The sequence below is a fragment of the Schistocerca nitens genome, chromosome 4 (genome assembly GCF_023898315.1).
Source record: "Schistocerca nitens isolate TAMUIC-IGC-003100 chromosome 4, iqSchNite1.1, whole genome shotgun sequence".
In the NCBI taxonomy this organism is placed as follows: domain Eukaryota; kingdom Metazoa; phylum Arthropoda; class Insecta; order Orthoptera; family Acrididae; genus Schistocerca; species Schistocerca nitens.
In genome coordinates, this window is record NC_064617.1 from 96365885 (window position 1) to 96382636 (window position 16752).

A 16752-nucleotide genomic window follows, 5' to 3' on the forward strand; every position below is an offset into this window, starting at 1 on the left:
CTGTTGCAAAGCGCTGTTGCGGCCTCGTGACCTCGGTCGCTGGTGCCCAGGCAGGTTTCACGGAGCCTAGATTCTCTTGGCGTCTAACGACTCACGTGGCGCCTGAAACTATTGGAAGTCCGTTTTCTGTCACTTCTGTGACTGACGTCATCCAGTTGGCGCTTTCCTATATACACTACTGGCCATTCAAATTGCTACACCAAGAAGAGATGCAGATGATAAACGTGTATTCAATGGACAAATATATTATACTAGAACTCACATGTGATTACATTTTCACGAAATTTGGGTGCATAGATCCTGAGAAATCAGTACCCAGAACAACCACCTCTGGCCGTAATAACGGCCTTGATACGCCTAGGCATTAAGTCAAACAGAACGTGGCTGCCGTGTACAGGTACAGCTGCCCATGCAGCTTCAACACGATACCACATTCATCGAGAGTAGTGACGCGTATTCTGACGAGCCAGTTGCTCGGCCACCATTGACCAGACGTTTTCAATTGGTAAGAGATCTGGAAAATGTGCTAGCCAGGGCAGCAGTCGAACATTTTCTGTATCCAGAAAGGCCCGTACAGGACATGCAACATGCGGTCTTGCATTATCCTGCTGAAATGTAGGGTATTGCAGGGATCGAATAAAGGGTAGAGCCACGGGTCTAACACATCTGAAATGAAGCGCCCACTGTTCAAAGTGCCGTCAATGCGAACAAGATGTGACCGAGACGTGTAACCAATGGCACCCGATACCATCACGCCGGGTGATACGCCAGTATGCCGATGACGAATACACGCTTCCAATGTGCGTTCACCGCGATGTCGCGAAACACGGATGTGACCGTCATGATGTTGTAAACAGAACCTGGATTCCTCCGAAAAAATTACGTTTTGCCATTCGTGCACCCAGGTTCGTCGTTGAGTATACCATCGCAGGCACTCCTGTCTGTGATGCAGCGTCAAGGATAACCGCAGCCACGGTCTCCTAGCTGATAGTTCGTGCTGCTGCAAACGTCAAAAAAATGGTTCAAATGGCTCTGAGCACTATGGGACTCAACTGCTGAGGTCATTAGTCCCCTAGAACTTAGAACTAGTTAAACCTAACTAACCTAAGGACAGCACAAACATCCATGCCCGAGGCAGGATTCGAACCTGCGACCGTAGCGGTGTTGTGGTTCCAGACTGCAGCGCCTTTAACCGCACGGCCACTTCGGCCGGCTGCAAACGTCCTCGAACTGTTCGTGCAGATGGTTGTTGTCTTGCAAACGTCCCCATCTGTTGACTCAGGGATCGAGACGTGGCTGCAGGGTCCGTTACAGCTATGCGTATAAGATGCCTGCCATCTCGACTGCTAGTGATACGAGGCCGTTGGGATCCAGCACGGTGTTCCGTATTACCCTCCTGAACCCACCGATTCCATATTCTGGGAACAGTCATTGGATCTCGACCAACGCGAGCAACAATGTCGCGACACGATAAACCGCAATCGCGATACGCTACAATCCGACTTTTATCAAAGTCGGAAACGTGATTGTACGCATTTCTCCTCCTTACACGAAGCATCACAACTACGTTTCACCAGGCAACGCCGGTCAACTGCTGTTTGTGTATGAGAAATCGGTTGGAAACTTTGCTCATGTCAGCACGTTGTAGGTGTCGCCACCGGCGCCAACCTTGTGTGAATACTCCTAAAAGCTAATCATTTGCATATCATGGCATTTTCATCTTGACGGTTCAATTTCGCGTCTGTAGCACGTCGTCTTCGTGGTGTAGCAATTTTAATGGCCAGTAGTGTAAGTAACCGCTGTTTCGGTGTTACTCATTCGCTGAGATGCCTCGGTGTCCTGTGCTTCGTGTGTGTCATTGGCGTCCTGTGTATTTACGAGACTTAGATGTTGGGATAGACTATAGTATGAATGTTGATAATATTTAGACTACTGTGTTGCTACATGGCCCGTCAGTGTGCCCGTATTGACTTTGCATTGGCCGATGTTGTTCTAGCTGGTCAGACGTGGCTTACTGTTGCTAATGTCCCTCTTGATTCTGCATTACGTTCTTTGGCTACAAGTTTAGAAAATTTCCCTACAGCTGACTTCATTGTGTGCCGAACATTTAGTGCAAGGCAAGCTGAAGTTTCTGTAAGGACTGATATTTTAGGAATTTTTTTTATTGACAAACCTATGTGTGTCGGACGCGTCATATGTGTAAATTGTCTAACGTGCAAGATACCCGGCTGTCACATATTGGCACAGAGCTATGAATGTATGTCAGTATGTGATAGCCGCTTATCTTGCATGGGCCTAGATTTTCTTGACCTGCATACATTGTAAGAAGCAGTCATGACTTAGACGTTTTAGCGGCGATGATGACAAACGATTGATTCGTCTGCAGCGTCAGCCGTGTATCCACAAGGGTACATCGAGAACCGGGTACTACATGGGGTAATATTTTTTTAACCGTCAGAAAGAATGAGTACACAAGGAGGAAGCTATGAAATACAGGGCAATGACGTCTGTTTCACTGAAGCCGTAGATGCTGTGATAGTGAATATCAGATCAGTTAAATTTTTTTCATAAGATCGGTTTTGATCCTCTACAGCTCACCAAACTGACAAGGAGATGCTGGAAGGCGTACCTCATACAGGGTGTTTCAAAAATGACCGGTATATTTGAAACGGCAATAAAAACTAAACGAGCAGCGATAGAAATACACCGTTTGTTGCAATATGCTTGGGACAGCAGTACATTTTCAGGCGGACAAACTTTCGAAATTACAGTAGTTACAATTTTCAACAACAGATGGCGCTGCAAGTGATGTGATAGATATAGAAGACAACGCAGTCTGTGGGTGCGCCATTCTGTACGTCGTCTTTCTGCTGTAAGCGTGTGCTGTTCACAACGTGCAAGTGTGCTGTAGACAACATGGTTTATTCCTTAGAACAGAGGATTTTTCTGGTGTTGGAATTCCACCGCCTAGAACACAGTGTTGTTGCAACAAGACGGAAGTTTTCAACGGAGGTTTAATGTAACCAAAGGACCGAAAAGCGATACAATAAAGGATCTGTTTGAAAAATTTCAACAGACTGGGAACGTGATGGATGAACGTGCTGGAAAGGTAGGGCGATCGCGTACGGCAACCACAGAGGGCAACGCGCAGCTAGTGCAGCAGGTGATCCAACAGCGGCCTCGGGTTTCCGTTCGCCGTGTTGCAGCTGCGGTCCAAATGACGCCAACGTCCACGTATCGTCTCATGCGCCAGAGTTTACACCTCTTTCCATACAAAATTCAAACGCGGCAACCCCTCAGCGCCGCTACCATTGCTGCACGAGAGACATTTGCTAACGATATAGTGCACAGGATTGATGACGGCGATATGCATGTGGGCAGCATTTGGTTTACTGACGAAGCTTATTTTTACCTGGACGGCTTCGTCAATAAACAGAACTGGCGCATATGGGGAACCGAAAAGCCCCATGTTGCAGTCCCATCGTCCCTGCATCCTCAAAAAGTACTGTTCTGGGCCGCCATTTCTTCCAAAGGAATCATTGGCCCATTTTTCAGATCCGAAACGATTACTGCATCACGCTATCTGGACATTCTTCGTGAATTTGTGGCGGTACAAACTGCCTTAGACGACACCGCGAACACCTCGTGGTTTATGCAAGATGGTGCCCGGCCACATCGCACGGCCGACGTCTTTAATTTCCTGAATGAATATTTCGATGATCGTGTGATTGCTTTGGGCTATCCGAAACATACAGGAGGCGGCGTGGATTGGCCTCCCTATTCGCCAGACATGAACCCCTGTGACTTCTTTCTGTGGGGACACATGAAAGACCAGGTGTACCGCCAGAATCCAGAAACAATTGAACAGCTGAAGCAGTACATCTCATCTGCATGTGAAGCCATTCCGCCAGACACGTTGTCAAAGGTTTCGGGTAATTTCATTCAGAGACTACGCCATATTATTGCTACTCATGGTGGATATGTGGAAAATATCGTACTATAGAGTTTCCCATACCGCAGCGCCATCTGTTGTTGAAAATTGTAACTACTGTAATTTCGAAAGTTTGTCTGCCTGAAAATGTACTGTTGTCCCAAGCATATTGCAACAAACGGTGTATTTCTATCGCTGCTCGTTTAGTTTTTATTGCCGTTTCAAATATACCGGTCATTTTTGAAACACCCTGTAAATGACTGGTGTTCAATAAGCAGTTGAGGCTCAATGGTGTGTATAGAAACGGTAATCACAGCAGTTGGACTGACAAATATAGGTCTATAAGGTAGGTAAGTGCAAGGAATTTAGCCGGCCGGGGTGGCCGAGCGGTTCTGGGCGCTTCAGTCTGGAGCCGCGCGACCGCTACGGTCGCAGGTTCGAATACTGCCTCGGGCATGGATGTTTGTGATGTCCTTAGGTTAGTTAGGTTTAAGTTCTAGGGGACTGATGACCTCAGATGTCGAGTCCCATAGTGCTCAGAGCCATTTTTTTTTTGCAAGGAATTTGTGTGTAACGGATCATGTACTTCATTTAATCGACGAATTAAGAAGGGACAATAATTAAGGTATAAAGTACAGCAATATAAGTGACTAATAAATGAAATCGAAGAAATAAAGATAAATCTGTAACGTCTCGTCGGGACAGACGGAGTACAAACTGGGAATGGTGGGAGGATGAGAAAACATTCGGACGTGTGCTTTTGAAAGAAATATTCGTGGCAGGTCCTCAAGTGGTGCAGGAAATCCACACGAAACCTAAATCTGGATGGCTAGAAAGTGTTTGAACCATGGTCCTCAAGAATGCGAGGCTTATGTGCTAACCATTATGCCACCTACCTCGGTATGGAAATAAATAAGATGCACGAGAGGCTTCCCGCGAAATGTCTGCAACAAAAATGAGAATATATCCTGGTGCAATAAAGTTCACTTCTGTCTGGCATTGTTTAGCGGGCGGATATCAGGGCAGTTAAATTTTTTTCGTGAGATCAAGTTTAATCCTTTCCAGCTCGCCAAACCCACAAGGAGATGCTGGAAGACGTACCTCATATATGATTGGTGTTAAATAACTAATGCAACACATATTTTTTTTCGAAACAAGTTGGTTTTATTCAGGATTCCAATACACCTTATTATTTGCCACTCTTTTGGCTACAAAACCCTCTCGTCCTCAGCTTGATCGTCTGTCTCTCGTTCGCATTTGTTAGGCAGTTAGTGTCTGTCTGTCTGTCGGTCTGCCATACATTAATAGCTGCCTCTGTCAGGTTTGTCGGATTCGGTGTTAACGAATTTATTGCTTGCAGTGTAATGGCAATTTCCTGAAATATGTTTTTATCTTGCCTATCATCTTGAGAGGCGGTATAAGTGTCATTGTAGAGCATGTTTGGCCAACCTTGTATATTTTATGTAAGACTGCGTTTCATGGGTTTTTATTTAATAGTTATTTTAGTTAAGTTGCCACCCTTCCACTGTAAGACTTTTAAAATCAAGTTGCACCTTCGGTGGCAAGTTAATCTTTTAATGTTAGTGTTTTGTACCATTTCCATCCTTCCTACGGGGTGCATAGTTTATGTGCTTGTGTGAGTTGTTAAAATTTATAGTTTAAAGTAATCTGGTGTGTTGCAGATTTGCACCAGTGTAGTCTTTCAGAGGTTCTTGTGAGCGGTCGTGACTACGGCCGTGTCAAAAGGGAGCAGCAAGGTCCTCAGCCCAAAAGCTCATACTGTCAAAAATTTGTTCTTTCTGCCTCTGAATAAATTGTAACTTGATATTTAGAGGGTGCTTTCTGACTATAATTTTAAATCTGTTTCTTAAAAAAAAAAGTTTTTAGGAATAAAATTTCCATTTGTTGAAAGGAGTTTGATTTGTTTTCCATCAGTTACCCACTGGCAACTACTTCCACGCTCACATAGTGTGATTAAATGTGTTAGTGTTCTTGATGAATCTCTAGTAAATAAAGTAAATTCTTAAGAAAAGGTTTTGAAAGTAAATTCACGGTTCAACGCGCATCCGTTACAGACGCCATTTTGAGGGCTTCATATAGCGCCGCCATCTATCGGAACTTCGTGAAACTGTAGGCGATGAAGCGGAAGTGTTCCACGATGTCCCACAGCAAATTTCCCATTTTTTCCAACCGAAATTAGCCGACAAAAAGCGTTGCATTACTTGCTGAACGCCTTTCATACTCATATGGACTCGACAAAGACAATAGTGAATCAACAACGAAAGGACGCCTCTCTAATGTCCCAGTCCTAGGTCCCAATTGTCATCATTTTTCGAGGAAAATCCCGGTTTTGGCCGTAGTAAAGGATGGCTCCATTGGGCTGTTGATTAATTGGCCAGCCGTGATGCACAAAGATTGTTTGGGATAGCTGAATTATGTGTTTATAAATTATAGAACGCAGCAATCAGTTTTTTTTTTTTTTTTTTTTGTAGGTTTTATTTGGCAAATCCACATTTCGGCTAGTGGCTAGCCATTGATAACACTGTGCAGCAATGAAAACGTAAATCGAATGAAAATAGCCAATTTCTATCAATTCTAATGTGCTGATCGCGAATATCGCAAAGACAATTCAAAATTATCTCTAATTTTCCTTTTACATTGTTTTATTACGGTGAGATAATTATATACGGATTTTTATGTTAAGTTTAAAATCAGATATTATAGTGGTTAGTGAAAGTATATACCGCAGAAGAGAGCAACGGTATGTGTAGACATAAATGGTCTAATGAAGGCTCTCAGAATTAATTACAACCCTGATGAATGGAGACTCTTTATTGATTCGTCAAAGTTCTTTTACATATTGGTAATGAGCTTCCATCTATTCCAGTTGGGCATAGTGTGCATATGAAAGAGTCATACCAAAACATGAAAATTTTACTAGAATCCATCACGTATAATGACTCTCAATGGCGGATCTGTGGTGACTTTACAGTGGTTGCACTGGTATTAGGTATGCAGTTAGGGTATACTAAATATTGCTGCTTTCTCTGTGACTGGGATAGCCGAGCTCGTGCATCTCCTTTCAGTAAACATGAATGGCCCGCCAGAAAATCTCTTCTACCAGGTATAAAGAACATTAAGAGTGAACCTCTGGTAGATTCTAAAATGATTCTGCTTCCGCCCTTGCACATCAAGTAGGGTCTCATGAAAAACTTTGTTAAATGAATGAACAAAGATGGTGACTCGTTTAAGTACTTAAGGCAAAAATTTCCTTACTTACTTGATGCCAAAGTAAAGGAGGGCATCTTTGCAGGCCTACAGATTCGAGAGCTTTTTGGAGACCATACTTTTGATGAAATCGTACAAGGTGATGAGAAGCATGTGTGGGAATGTTTTAAGACAATCTGTCTACAGTTCTTAGGGAACAAACGATCAATAAATTACAAGGAGATTGTAGATATAATGTTGTCATCTTTTGAAAAACGTGGTTGCAACATGCCATTGAAAATGCATTTCTTACATAGTCATCTTGAATTCTTTCCCAAAGATTGTGGTGCAGTAAGTGATAAACAGGGGGAGCGATTTCATCACGATATTGGCACATTTGAGAAGAGGTAAGCCGGAAAGCGGAGCCCTACTATTTTAGAAGATTACTGCTGGACTGTCATAAGGATGTTCCCAAGTATGTGTATAAATGTCAAGCCAAGCGAAAACGGTCATCTTCTGAATTTACCTCTGAACAAAATATGTAATTGTATATAATGCACATATGGACATAAACATTTGTAATGCTTTATATACATTTGTGACCAGTTAATTTATATATTTTCTTTTGTGCTTTACATAGTTCTGGTACAAAATAGACTTACAAAGTATTTTCATTCATGTAATATTATCTTCATTTTTTCTTAATATTTTACTTGTGTACTTCCAGAATGGCACTGAAATTTATCAATGCATAACACATAACGTAATTCAAGTAATTATTCACTTAAAACTTATTATGCTGAATCTTGGAACATGAATGCATATTTAGTTAGTGAGTTATTTATACAAAAATTTAGATTACTTTTTATAAAAAACTACAGCTAAATATTTATGATGACGTTTATGATTTTGTATCATTTTATACTGAAATAAACAGAACTAACTTAAAATCATGCAATTTACACACTTCCACTTCAAATTTGTTGTTCAGTGTAATGGCTAGGCACTAGCCGAAATCTGGATTTGCCAAATGATACCTATAAAAAAAGGACGACTGATTGCTGCGCTCTAGATGTATGCACCAACTTTCCCAATGGAAAGTAAAGTGATTAAATTATGTATTGCACTGCTTTGGAATCTGTTTTTCATAATGGACGAAGAATCTTCGTTCTGGAAAGAGTCTTACTAAAAAAAAAGAAAAGGCAGTCAACAGCGCAAAGGGGTTCGTTTCAACACTGCAGTTGTTTACTGGGCATAGTGGTATTGGAGATTGTATACCGTCATCTTCCTCAGACCTTTGAATTGACTTATGTAGTCAGTTATGGGTGGATCCCTTGTTTAACATGCATTCCAAACCAACTCGGCACTTTTCAGATTAATAAAACTTGCGAATGGTGGAAGGAGTAATAAGTGAAAGATAAAAAAATACTATGATCTGTAAAATATACAGCCGTAAGGCGTTTCCGTGAACACGGCAGAGACCTTGAAGACTGAGTGGTAATTTCGATGCAAGGTTGTTACACTGTACCCTTGCTTCTTACAGTCGCAATTAAATGTGTGCGCTGAAAGCCGAAATGAAGTCGTGGAATGCCTTATTGCTAGTGGAGTCATATCACTGCTTTACTAGGTCTCGTGACTTATTGTTTCCACGGTGACTGTATTTCTCTCCGCGATATCGGATTTTACGTTTGGCTGTAAACTCTGGAATAATTCAGTCAAGGGCAGCACGTTTTTGAGAGACACGTGGGAAGTGTGATAGCTAACATTCCGGCTCAGGCAGTCACGTGATGCGGTCCGCACGTGCGCATTCTTGGTGTCACACAATATAGGACGTCTCTTTTTTAACGTGACTGCTTCGACTGTAGCTAGAGCATTGGTTCAAGAACTTTGTTTAGTCTGAAAGGGAGTTACCATCAACGTGCCCCGGTTTAATACTTAGCTCAAACGCAACGTACTAAGGAGAAAGAATCTGTTTTGATCCCGCACAGCATCTGCTATTCCTTTTCAGGGTGTTCCCTGAATTGCTATAAACTATGCATGCCTCCATGTTTGAACCGATCACCCCTAGGCAATACTTTCACTGTTCCTTGGATTGGAAGCGTCAACCCCACCAGGTTGGAACGATCCCCTCCATGTTGGAACGATTATCTCTGGGCAATATATTCCCTGTTCTTTGGACTGGAAGCGTCGGCCCCAACGTGAACGCAGACGATCCATTTGTTTCGCTAATTCTTCTTGTTTGTTTCATACGTGTATGTACAGGGTGAAAAGTATTTAAACCGACAAACTCTGGCAGGTTGTAGGGGACATCAAAACAAATATTTTTCCCTAATGTCATTTTTTCCTATGAGGAGTATTTAAACCGGTAGAGGAAGATTTCTCTGGCGGCAAATTAATTGATCCAACAAACAATTTTCCATTTTTTTTATGACTAAGAGAAAACACATTAACACAAGTCAATATCAATTACAGTAGATTTTCAAAAATGCCTCCATTGACACGTAAACAAAGGTTACACGGTCGGATCATGTTCTGTCTGACACGGGAAAAAAACCCAGGAGTATCCTTAATTGTTCCTGCTGCTGCTACTATCCAGGCAACCAGATCCTCTTCTGATGCAACAGGAGTTGTGTAAACAAGGTTGCGCATCTCTCCCCACACAAGAAAGTCCAGAGGGGACATATCTGGGGTCGAGCAGGCCATGGTACAGGACTACCTCTGCCAATCCACGTCTCTGGGACCTGTCGGTCCAGGAATCGACGCACGCAACGAGTAAAATGTACCAGCGCCCCGTCACGTTGGAACCACTTGAGTTGTCTTGTAGGGCGCAGGACGTCTTCCAGAAATTCTGTCAATGCTCTGGCGATAAAATTGTAATAGTGCCTGACATTTGATGGCCTAGGTAGCAGATACGACCAAATTAAACAGTCACCAACAACACCGACCCACACATTAACGAAGAGCCGCACTTGACGAGCGCTAGTAACTGTGGTATGTGGGTTATCCTCACTCCAAACATGCGAATTGTGCATGTTGAAGACTCCATCACGCCCGAACGTTGCTTCATCGGTAAACAACACAGGGGATGGAAATGTAGGATGCATTTCACACTGTTCATGGTACCATCGCGAAAACTGTGCTCTGGGTGGATAATCGACTGGTTCCAGGTTGTGGACAAGCTGTAAGTGAAATGGACGCAGCAATTGCTCTTGAAGGACTGTTCTTATATTCGTCTGATTCGTCCCCATGTTACGTGGAATTGCACGAGTGGCTGACTGAAGGATCCCGCTCCAGAAGCTGCAAGACAGCTTCCTCAAATTGCAGCGTTCTTACCGTGCGACGGCGTCCCTGTCCAGGTAATCTGCTAAATGACCCGGTCTCACGCAGACGTTGGTACACAGCAGCAAAGGTCGTATGATGCGGGATAGGGCAATTAGGATATTGTTGTTGATAAACCCGCTGTGCAGCTCGTCCGTTGTGGTGGGCTACGTAGCACGCACCAAGCATGTCAGTGTACTCACTCCAGGTGTATCGCTCCATTAATAAACAGAGACAATGCCCTCTTACACTGGTGGACCGCAGTTGCCTACAACTGAAGAGCGCAATGCGCCCTCTAACACCTGAAGATCGTAATACGGCGTCTAACAACTGACGAGCAAAATACCGCCTCCACCGGTTTAAATAATCCTCATAGGAAAAAATGACAGTAGGGAAAAATATTTGTTTTGGTGTCCCCTACAACCTACCAGAGCTTGTCGGTTTAAATACTTTTTACCCTGTATAATCATCAGTGCGCGAAAAAACTATTCGGGGATCAGTAACAATTTCCTAGGATATTTTCTGCATACATGTTATCATGACACACGACAAAAATGTTCGCAATTCTCGTTATTTTTCTGTGTTTCCTTATAGCAGGTCCAAATTTCTTTTGAAGTCTGTGTCGTAATATTCATAAAGTGAGATGATCAAGACTATGGATGCAGGATTTCCAAAAATTTATAGCAGGTAAAACGTATATGGGAACAAGTTCTGCCTTTGGGACTTCATGAGTAAGTTTTCTGACAGAAATAAAAAGGACACGCGCGCAAGAGTGGTGATAGAACTGAGGCACAGTGGGCTAAATTCCATGAAAGATGTGTTTAAGAAGACTAATAACGCCACAAGTACCATCCGAGAAAAGGAAAGGGAAATAGTAATAAACAGTGAATACCCAATTACGGCAGGAAGTTGAGTTGAAACCATATACCATCCAGAGCTGTGGTAGCTTAAATTGTTATGGTAATGTACAGTATCTAGTTAAAAGTATCCGGACACTCGTATGTAGTGCGGGGTCAACCACTAGATGCCATGGGAGGTGGACCAGCGAGTACGAAAGCAAGACGAGTTCTAAACATTCTGTGTGGTATCTGTTTGTTCTATATCGTGTCTCCCAACCACTTTCGCACAACGACGCTCTGAGCGTGTTTTTTAGGGAATTGAATAGTTTGAACCTGGGACCTGTTGCTGGTAAGGAGACATCAGACCACACGTGACATGTAGAATTCAGGAGAGTTCAGTGAGACTAGCGATGATATAACCAAATACTTAATGATTTCAGCGTCATCTCCACTGCACTCCCTGTAAAAGAATCTTAATACTAACTAAATTTAATGGAAGGGGTTCAAGGCTTTCCTATTTTTAGTTAGCTGGTAAAATAACGTTGAAAAAGCAGTTAAGTTTACCATTGGAAATTTTATTCTACTCACAAAACATTGCCTATAAATTGCACTATTGATAAAAGGAAATGTTTTAATACAGGATGGTAAAAACCAACTGCGTTCAGCAAAAATGTGAACGAATATTCCCTGAATGGGTTTCCAAGTTCTACAATGGATCGAAGGATGACCTATGCCATATCACATCTATAATCTAGGTTTAAATTAAGTTTCACAAAAGAGAAAACTATCAAAATGGTCTACAGTGACCCTCAATTATCTTTAATTACTTATCTAACTTGTCGTAAATTACAGTGGCTGATGTGGCTTCTCAATAACTATATAACAGAAAAATCATCGCGTTTCAGATTTTTACTTCAAGTGGCAAATGTGAACACCATGAGCATTAATTGACGATCGACACTAGTATTACACAAAAAGGGGATGTAAGAGATGAGACTTCTGCAGTTCTGAGAGAAGCTTTATGCGCTGTTATGCGGCATCGTGTGCGTTCATTACCTTGTCGGTGTTCGTCAGGGGGCGGCGGGCAGCACAGCTCCGCTCACCTCGCCGTCTCGGAAGTAACTCTCAAGCAACTCTCTTCTAACTTCTCCTTACTACAATTTACCGAAGTTGGTTTAAAAAAAAACTATTTGGCTGTGTTTTCATCTGACCAATAAGGGTCTCAATGTTAACCTTAAGCTCTGCCTACAAAAATTCTGTCTATCCAATGAGTAACGTTATACTTTTCGTGGTGGGGCAATGTTTTTTAAAGTCTGCAGCGTAACAGAGACGCGAAAAAGTCTCACGCTAAAACTTGCAGCTGGTGTGGTCCTTTTAGCGTTATCGTAAGATCTATACTGTTCTTCTGGAGGGCTCTATCTTTTAACATGGGCTGGGGGGTGGTCCTAATGTAACAGAGACGCAAAAAAGTCTCACGCTAAAACTTGCGGGTGGTGTAGCCCTTTTTGTGTTATCGTAAGATCTATACTGTTCTTCTGGAGGGCTCTAGCTTTTAACATGGGCTGGGGGGTGGTCCTAATGTAACAGAGACGCAAAAAAGTCTCATGCTAAAAACTTGCGGGTGGTGTGGTCCTAGCACTTAGCTGGTGACGTGGGTGTTCGTCCGTCCCTTATCGTAGGGCCTTCCAGCTTAACACGGTTCTGCTCTCGGCTTCTGTTCTCATTCCTCCCCTCGGAACTGCGTCTGTCTCACGGTGGGAAGGTATGACATGCATTTAGGCATTCTTGTGTTAGTCTGTGGTATTCCATTTGCTCACTCGTTACTCGTATTACTTTGGTTAATTTAATGTCACGATTTATTCGGAGCTATGTGACATACTACTGGCTTTGCTTATCATGTCTGGGTTTTCATGGAAGGTGTTGGATTTGCCTGACACCTTACATATCGCCACCCTTCGAACTTAATTTTTGCACTGGTTAGGCAATGATTGAATCATTATCTAAGTCAGTCAAATATTATTTCTTTATCTAAATTTTGTTGCCTACTGTTCAGCCACATTATTCTGTTCTATGCTAGTTTGTATTACTAATTTATACTTTTATATTCTTCCACATTATTATCAAAAATGACAAGAGAAGAATATTTTTATGCTATTATTAATTTTTAATGATTTTCTTTCTTTATTTAAGTGTGAAGTTTGTTTTTTAAGAAGTTTGTTTTCGAAAGTGAGGAGTCTTTCACATCGATTTTCTTAGAAATATATATATATATATATATATATATATATATATATATATATATATATGTGTGTGTGTGTGTGTGTGTGTGTGTGTGTGTGTATGTATATATATGTATATATGTATATATATGTATATATGTATATATATATTATAAATGTAGTAATTAAGTAAAATCTATTCCTAACACATTTTCTAAATATCATGTACAAGTAAAATGTTTTTGTTTCTAGACACTCATTTCAACACTGTTACACTAACAAATAAGAATTATTTCCAAGAATTGCTTTGACAAAGAAATATACATACACAAGTATTGAGATATTATCCTAACAAATGGTACAAATGTTAAAAAAAGGGAAAACATCCAACAAGATAATCTTTTATTCTTTATTTTTATAAGGAGAAAATAAGTAAAATATAGTTATTCTTTTATTTTTATGAGGAGAAAATAAGTGGCATATAGTTTTAGTGTTTATTATGCCTTACTTTTGTTCTTTATATACTGTCCATTTCAGAACTAATGACTTGTTTTTATCGATAGTCTGTTTTTTACTTAAGTCCATAGTCAATGACTGTTATTTTGTAGTTTATTAGCTGTCCGGTGTGCTTAACTTATTTAGTTTTTCACGCGTTACTTTTTCACAATTCCTACATCACATAATTTGATTTCACACATTCACACAATCCTATGAATGTTTAAGCATGAGGTTGGCGAATGTTTTTGCATGAAGGTGATGGACTTGAGCGAGATGGATGTGGGCAAGTATTTGATGTACAGCTTCGTTCGTCATTCCTTGTTGGCTTTGCAAGTGTGTGTTGCTGTTGTGGAGGTCCAATAATGGAATGGAGCTGTGAGTGCAGAATCTCGTGGTTTACTGGCTTTGTATGCGTAAAAGGCATCGTTATGTGTCGCTGAAAGCGGTCGTTTTTCGTTGTAATACTTCGCAGACGACTAGTTTACAATAGGATAGGGATTTGGGAAGGTATGTCGTCTATTCCTCACCCATCTTCTTTCTTGGTCTCAATCTTGCGAATCTTCAACTTCCTGCTTTTCTCTGCTTCTTACTTGATTCTTGGTTCTTCTCTGGGCAGGATATGGAAATATTTATTGATAACTAGTCGCTTTGAAGTTCTCCTCTTAGTAACAGTTTGATAAATGGTTTGGACATGTCATTTCTACTTTTGTGGACGTTTTCTTCAGTTTCGTGCATCAGCGTGCTGTTTAATAGCGGTAGTGTGACTTTTACACATATTTTTTGCCAGTGGTGGCTTGCCCAAGCGGTCTTCTCGTGGGGCCGTTTTTTTGCTAGCTCCGCTGAGTGGGGGCGCTCGGAGACCCTTCGGGCGGTTGCGTCGCGTCACTGCAGGGTGTTCCGCCCCAGCAGGGTTCCGCCTAGCGGGCAAATTTATTGCCCACTCTACGAGGGCCTTCTGTTGGTCTCGCTGTCTTTTCCCTTTTCTCGATGCTTCTGCCTTGTAGGAATCGTGTCTTGCTAATTACGTCCTACTCTTTCTTGATACTTCTCGCATTGCAATTTGTGGGTCGTTGCATCTGGTCTGTGCTGGAATTTTTTACAGTGGTTCTTACAAAAAGTTTTACTTATATTCATCTAACATATGTCTAGTACCTACATTGTTTTACGCCTTTTTAAAAAGCTTTACAAATTTCGGCGCCCTTTCCATATTACAATTCTAAGATACTTTGAATCTTAACTTGTACAAAAATCCTCAAATTCGTTTTTTTTTGTAGTGTCGTGGTGTATAGCATTTTAGTATTTCATGCTGTTAGACTATCTACGCTTTATCCCTTCACCTTAATCTATGGTACTATTGGTGTTTCTCCTGACGATATTATCTGCAACATAATCTTGAAATATTGTGCTGATTATTTACCAGTAATAAAATTATTCTTCTAACTTGTACTGAAAGGTTTAATACTGCCAGTCTTAGGTAAAAATACCTCTGCTTTATCTCGTAAAATACCCTCTAATTCTCTTTTACTGTGTTCCGAAATACCTTGAACTTCTTGCAATTTTTCGTCGATTTCTTTATGGACTTCTAACATGAGTTGAGGCGATTCTCCCTTTTGTGCATATCATTCTAATTCTTCATCCTCTTTATCTCACATCATTCTTAATTGTTTGTTTATAACTGGTATTTCTTCTAATTTTAGCTTTTGCTCAAAGAGAAGTGTGACATTCCCGAATGTTACGCTACCTTTCCCCATACCTATTATCGCTCACCTCTCATTTAAAAAATCTGCACCTATAATCAAATCTACAGTTAGTTTAGGTATAATCACGAAGTTGGCTTCGATCTTTTGACCTTGGCACGAAAGAGTTAACCTTGTTTGTCTTGTAACTTCCGCAGCATTGTTTCTAATAGGACCTCTTACTTTAATCTTACGTGTTTTCGGAACTGGCAATTCCTCATTGGCATTACACTGCATGTATAAATTTTCTGAGATCGCAGTCAGTTCACTTCCACTATCAATTACAATATTGACTGGGATATGCTTTACCATGGCCTTCACAATTGGTTGAATTTGAAAGGGTTGGTTCTGTTCTTCTTCTTCTTGCATCAACGAATCCTCCACTGAATCATACATGAGTCTTTTTAGGAATTTCCCTTGTGAATTCAAACTTTCTGTAGGATAAGCTTCGACTGCTACTTCTTTCTCTTTTATTTCCTCTTCTCTATTTCTTCCTTCATTTACACTTTCTTCAGCATCCTCTACTTTTTCCTCATCTTCATCTATCTTCTCCTTCTTGGTCGCTACTTCCACATAATCGCATGTAAATGCTCTAATTATCGCTTCATAACTTCCTTCATTATATACGTTGGGTTGCGTGCCCACTTGTAACTTATTTTCAACTTCTGTTGACTGCGCATTATCCTCATTGAATTTGCTTTCCCTGGTTTCCATCTCAAATAGCTCTGCAATACTCATTACTTCGTCCTTTCCTCCTACATTCGTTGTGCATGCCTCTGGTAATTCATCTTCCTCATCAGTATTCTCCCAATTAATTTCGTCCCAACACAATATTGTTATTTTCTTGTCTTCGTTTTCATCTGGTCCCTGCGGATTTGTTTCTTCCTTCTTCTCTTCTCGTGATAAGATTTTTACTTCTCTGTTCAAGGTGCTGCAATTGTCCTGGGTCGGTGCGTCATTCTCTTTGGCATGGGCGCTTAGCTGTCAATTCGAACGTTTATCGG